Source organism: Nicotiana tabacum, chromosome 21, assembly GCF_000715075.1.
Source record: "Nicotiana tabacum cultivar K326 chromosome 21, ASM71507v2, whole genome shotgun sequence".
NCBI classification, from domain to species: domain Eukaryota; kingdom Viridiplantae; phylum Streptophyta; class Magnoliopsida; order Solanales; family Solanaceae; genus Nicotiana; species Nicotiana tabacum.
The window spans coordinates 68,053,508-68,060,186 of record NC_134100.1 but is presented as its reverse complement, the minus strand read 5'-3'; positions in this window follow the sequence as shown (position 1 = coordinate 68,060,186).

Below are 6,679 nucleotides of genomic sequence, written 5' to 3'. Positions count from 1 at the left end.
ATCTGCAATCTCCCAAGTTCCGAAATGCGCCAAATATGATCTGAATCACACCCGACGCTACCGGGACCTCAACCAATTATACCAACTAGTCCTAAAATATCATACGAACTTAGTCGAGCCTTCAAATCACATCAAACAACGCTATAACAATGAATTGCACCCCCAATTTAAGCTCAATGAACTTATAAACTTCTAACTTCCACATCTAATGCAGAAACCTATCAAATCAAGTCTGATTGACCTAAAATTTTGCACACAAGTCACATTTGGCATTACGGACCTACTCAAACTTTCAGCATCGGAATCCGACCCCGACATCAAAAAGTTCTCTCCCAGTCAAACATTCCAAAAATCTTCCAACTTTCCAATTTTCACCAATTAATGATAAAATAACCTAAGGACCTCCAAATCAACATCCGAACACGCTCATAAGTCCAAAATACCATAAGGAGCTATTGAAACCGAAAAAACTCTATTCCGAAGTTGTCTTCATACAAGTCAACCTACAGTCAACTCTTACAACTTAAACTTCAAACTTAGGGACTATGTATCCCATTTCACCCCGAAACTCATCCGAACCCGACACCAAGCACCCCGGCAAGTCAAGTAACTACAAAATGAAACAGAGGAAGCGATAAATAGGGGATCAGGGCTAATACTCTCAAAACAACCGGTCGGGTCATTACAGAGGTACAGTCAAGACACTTACTAGTCAAGATAACCTGTGCAGTATAACGGTAATAATGGAAAACATATCAATGTAAGGCCAAAAGTAGAGAGAGTTCAAATTACAACCAACAGTGAAGATAAAGGGAACACGAATGGCACTAAGAAATAACCAAATAATTAAGCAATGACATAGTCGGGGTATGGATGAAGTATGAATGTGTTCAAGTAGGTAAAACGATAACAACTCAACCAATCTAATCATTATTAATACACTAATTTCAACAATCCCAGTTCTCGTAATCTCAAATCATAAATCACAACTTCCAAATGCTACACACATAGCACCTTGTGCCCACATTTTTCATATCACTTTCGCACAGCAAAATCCACGTGCTATCAGGTACATAGTATTCATGTCAAATACTAATAAATAATATTCAAGGGATCTATTTATATACAATAAAGTAACATTTCAGTTTCTGAACCAAACAGAAAATCAATGAGAAAATGTGTTTAACTTGGAAAACACTTGGTTGAAGAGAATAACATTTTCTAATAAAATAAGGCATTAGATAAGCCACTGATTTGAATCTAAAATTTAATAAATCAAAACATAATAGCAATTTATTTTTAAGTAAAGTAGAAATATCAAATAGGGTAAGGAAACTAAGTTGAGAAATCGAATAAAGTGAAATATGACGAACATTAAAAATAGTAAAGTATCGAATGAAACGACGAGTGCTAACTTAAGAGTCACGTAAGGTAAATATGTTATTAATTCTTTTATTTAAAACCGATATATTACTAACAACTCAACAGGGTATAAGATAATGACTCAACATAGTAAATTCATCTTGAAAATCAATTTACCAAAATAATAGTAATAGGAAAGGAAAACATGAATTTGATGACGTCCAAATCCACTACTAAACAGTAAATGGACACGGTCGCATGCAATAATATACCCAACTATGAGTCGGGGTCGAATCCCACAGAGAACAATATATAGGCGATTAGGCGTGTATGAGAATTATCGCTTATTATGCTAAGCCGAACACTTAAAATGGTTTTGAGAAAATGTTAATAACTAATTGTGAAAATGTAAACTAACCTATAAAGCAAGTAAAATGATCAATGGCTACAAGCATGGATGTATTGGGAATTACATTCAAGTACCGATCCAATATATTTTACGATTTTACAAATATGAGCGAGTTTATGATAATTAGCATCGGATAATAATTCTTTATTAGCTTCTTTTAAAGACTAACAAGACTTCCTAATTGAATTATCCCTAAAATAATTAAGAGATTAAGCATACCCGAATATGGCTACAAGTAGGTCAATCCTATCCCTAGGTAGAATCTATAAAGTGAGGGTTAACGTCTTAAGTTCTTGTTAATTAATCTTTTCCAACCCCAAATTATCTTTCCCAAAACTAATTCGAAGTAAATGGGCGAGTCCTATGATTAGCTAATCCTTTTGGAAATATTAAAAAAATAAGAATAATTAAAGAAACAATAACTCACTTCAATATAAATAAAAATCGTTCAACACATAAGCACAACAAGATATTTAATCCACAATTTAAATATGAATATTTTCATAAACAAGATTCAAGTGTTGGAAAAAAATACTACACACTTAAACATTCAATACAAAGTACGGAAATGAAGAAATGAGCATGAATGAGTACGAAATTCTCAACCAAAAGTTTCAAATCTTCAAGACCCAAGTGTGTGTGCAAGAACCCTAGCTCCAAAACTTGTGTTCTCTTGTCAAGATATGTCAAACATGTCAAATGAGCTAGGTCATGTATTAAATGGGTTTGGGATCAAAACGTGAAATTCCATTTCTGCTCAGAAAATGTGCTATGCAGTCGCATAGAGAAAACCGTGATCGCGGTGAACAACTTCTGCAATTGACGCGATCACCTAAATACATATGCGTTCGCGTAGAACGTTTGACCAGTGCTGACCAACTTTACTTCTTCACGATCGCATGACTTCAACCGCGTTCGCATAGCTTTTTTCTCCGGGACTTCTGCGATCGAATGTAACTCTCTGCGATCGCACAGAGCATTAACTAGCAGCAGTCCATTTTTCCTAATTTAACACATTTTGACTTGTTTTCTTCCGTATCTCCTCCAAATCATATGTTACCTGAAATATGCCAATAAACCTCAATAAACGCCTTAGTTTCTCAGCAAAATCATACAAAAGTCTAATTATCAAAAACAGGAAAGTTGGTAAATACCAACTTATCAAACCCCCAAACTTAAACTATTGCTTGTCCTCAAGCAATTCAACAACTAAGAACATCCTTCAATAAAATCATCAATTAAGCTCAATGACATGCCAAACATTATTTCAAGTCAAAAAGGTTCAAATTAAACACAATCTAGTGACATCGGTCGGTACCAATAATTAATCCAAAGCATATGAATTGCCAACAACTTCTCGCAAATTTCATTTCAGTTCACGTGCTCAAGCACCACATTAATCAAAGTAGCAACCAAGTCATGACACTAAATCTTCAAAATTTGCCTCATTATCACAACAATTTTCTTTTGTTCATTCCTCCCAATTGGAGATTGGATTAAGTTCACAATCCAAAATTTCATGTGCCCTCACACTTAAGAGAGAATCTCAACTTATAAATTGCAATTTAAACACAAATGGGATATCAAATGGAAAGAATTAACTCTCTCTCACACAGACACAAAGATATTTAAATGCACATTAGTGACATAGGCTTGCCCTTCGTGTATTTCTCCACTAATGTAGACACTTGGATCAAAATTGTAACGACCCGACTTGTCGTTTTAAAAATTAACACACCATTCAGCGACTTAAGGTTCTGAGCAACTTCATAATACGTATTATGACTCGCATGTGCAGTCGAGTTTGATTTTTGGAAGATTCGGGATTAAATTGAAAGAACAATTCTCATTTTTGAAGCTTAAATGAAAAGAGTTAATCGGAGTTTAACTTTTGTGCAAACGACTCCGGAATAAAATTTTGATGATTCCAATAGTTTCATATGGTGATTTCAGACTTAGGAGTGTATCCGGATATTTATTTTGAGGTCCGTAGTTAACTTTGGCTTAAAATGGCAAAAATAAGAAATTAAAAGTTTGAAAGTTTGACCGGTAGTTGACTTTTTGATATCGGCATCGAAATCCGATTCTGGAAATTTGAGGTCAATTAGATTTGACAGGTTTGGATCGAATGTAGAAGTTGGAATTTCTTAGTTTCATTAGGCTTGAATTGGGATGTGAATTGTGTTTTTAACGAAGATTGATGTGATTTGTGTCATGATCCAAAATTCTAACCTGTCGTGATGGCGCCTATCTCAGTACTAGGCAAGCCGACAACATCAATAACCCATGATTTCCTTTAAATTTAAAAACGTAACGTTTAATACAATACCAAAAATCTGGCAATTTCCGATACAACACTCCCAAAACCTGGTGTCACTGAGTACATGAGCATCTAATAGGAGTAAAAATCTGGAAAATATGGTCTATGATAGTCTGAGACCAAATACAGTAAACAAGGAGATAGAGAAGGAGAGACAAGGTCTGCGGAACACGGCAGCTACCTTAAAATCTCCTGAAAATCAACTGCGCGAAATGATCAACACCCGCTATGTTCAGGAACATCTCGATCTGCACATGAAGTGCAGGGTGTAGTATGAGTACAACCAACTCAGCAAGTAACAATAATAACTAAGGAACTGAAGATAATAACGAGCTACACAGTCATAGTTCACTTTCAGTAGTTCCAGCAAAGAATAGACATGCTTTCAAATCCGGTAGTTTAAGTCAAATCAATTTTATACAGTTCAATTTCAAGTAATCCGGATATAAATTCTTTCAGAGATTTTACAACAATGACAGATAGCAACCAAGTGCAACAACAAATGCAAAACAAGTATAGCCTCTCAGGCAACAGTCACTCAACTTATCACAACAACTCAACCACTCGGCTCTCAGCCCTCAACACTCACACTCAATGGGTACCAACGCTCACTGGGGTATGTACAGACTCTGGAGGGGTTCCTATAGCCCAAGCGCCATAATCTGCACGGACAACTCACGTGCTATAATATCCTGCACGGACAACTCACGTGCCATAATATCCTTACCTCACCGGCAGGCCCTCAGCCTTACTCAGTCCTCAACCCCTCATATCTCTCGGGCTCTCAGAAATCACAAAGATCAGCCCAAACAAAGATAACATAGTATATCAACAAATATCCAGAAAGACTGAGGTATAATACGCAAGAAAAATCATGACTGAGTACAAGACAACAATTAGCAAATAATTCAACAAGTACGCGACCTCTACGGGTCTCAACAGTACTATAACATAGCCTAAGCATGATTTCTAACATGATTTATAGTCAAATTTCTTCAACACATAGAGATCATATAGCTAACAATAAATTATTCAACTTTACAGTTTCCCGGGACGGACCAAGTCACAATCCCCTCGGTGCACGCCCACACGCCCGTCACCTAGCATGTGCGCCACCTCTAAAATAATCACATGATACCAAAATCCGGGGTTTCATACCCTCATGACCAGATTTATAATTGTTACTTACCTCAAGCCGTGTAATTATTTATTCTGTTATGCCCTTGCCACGAGAATTGGTTACCATAAGCCTCATATCTAGCCACAATTAATTCGATTAGGTCAATACAAATTATTGTAATTAATTCCATAAGGAAATACTAATTTTTTCAATAAAATCCGAAATTAACTCAAAACTTGCCCGTAGGGCCCACGTCTCGGAACCCGACAAAAGTTACAGAATATGAACGCCCATCCAACCACGAGTCCAACCATATAAATTTCACCAAAATCCGACATCAACTCGACCCTCAAATCTTCAATTAAAGTCTATGAAGATTTCTACCATTTTCAACCCAATCCTTACCCATTTAAACTTAACAATCCTTCCATTACCTTATTGGTATGTATACATAATACTCTTGCACCCAAGAATCATACTATTAATCACCCATCTTTACTCCAAACCAGAAATTGAAGAATTGAGGAAAGAAATTCTTACCTCTTTGAAGCCCTAGCAAGATCCTTGTGAAGTCTTCAAACCTTGAACAAGAATTGATGAATAAATAATTAAGTCTTCACTTTCTCTATCTAAAATGCTCTCACCTCTCTCTAAAATATCATATTTTGTCTAAATAAATGAGCTTCAAGGGCTATAAATCGAAGTTGGGTCGGGTCAAACATTAGAAAGAATGGAAGCTCCGACGCAATTATGCGATCGCATAACAGGTATGCGGTCCGCATACCAGCCGCATAATTTGGCCTCCAAAGCTGGGCGTTACTGACCCGGTCTGCGGTCATTATGTGGTCCGCATACTTGTTCTGCGGTCGCAGTCGCATAGTGTACCGCAGATTTTCTTCAAATCTTGCCCCTCTCCTGAACCACTTTGCGACCATTATGCGGTCCGCAGAGTGATTCTGCGACCACATAGTGGTCGCAGAAATGACCCTTTTTCCGACAAAATTTTCCTTTACACATTGGTGCATTGTTCAACCCAAAACGTCCGAGCCGCGGATTGATCTACCTCGGCACCACCAAACCTTAATTTCCTTAGCAAAATTTCTCCGGGGTCGTTACACATAAATCAAAATCCGGTCAACCTTTTCAACTTAAATTCTAAACCTTGGAACTAAGTGCTCCAAATCATTTCAAAACCTCACCGAACCCAAACCAATTACCCCGACAAGCCTAATAACAACTGTAATTCACAATTTGAGCAGTAAATGGGGGAACGGGATTGCAATAGTCAAAACGACCGGCCGGGTCGTTACATTCTCCACCTCTTAAATAAACGTTCGTCCTCGAACGGGTTTAGAATAATACCTGGAGTCTCAAATAAGTGTGGATATTTTCTCCGCATCTCCTGCTCAATCTTCCAAGAAGCTTCTCCGACTGGCTGGCCTCTCCACTGCACCTTCACTGATGCTAT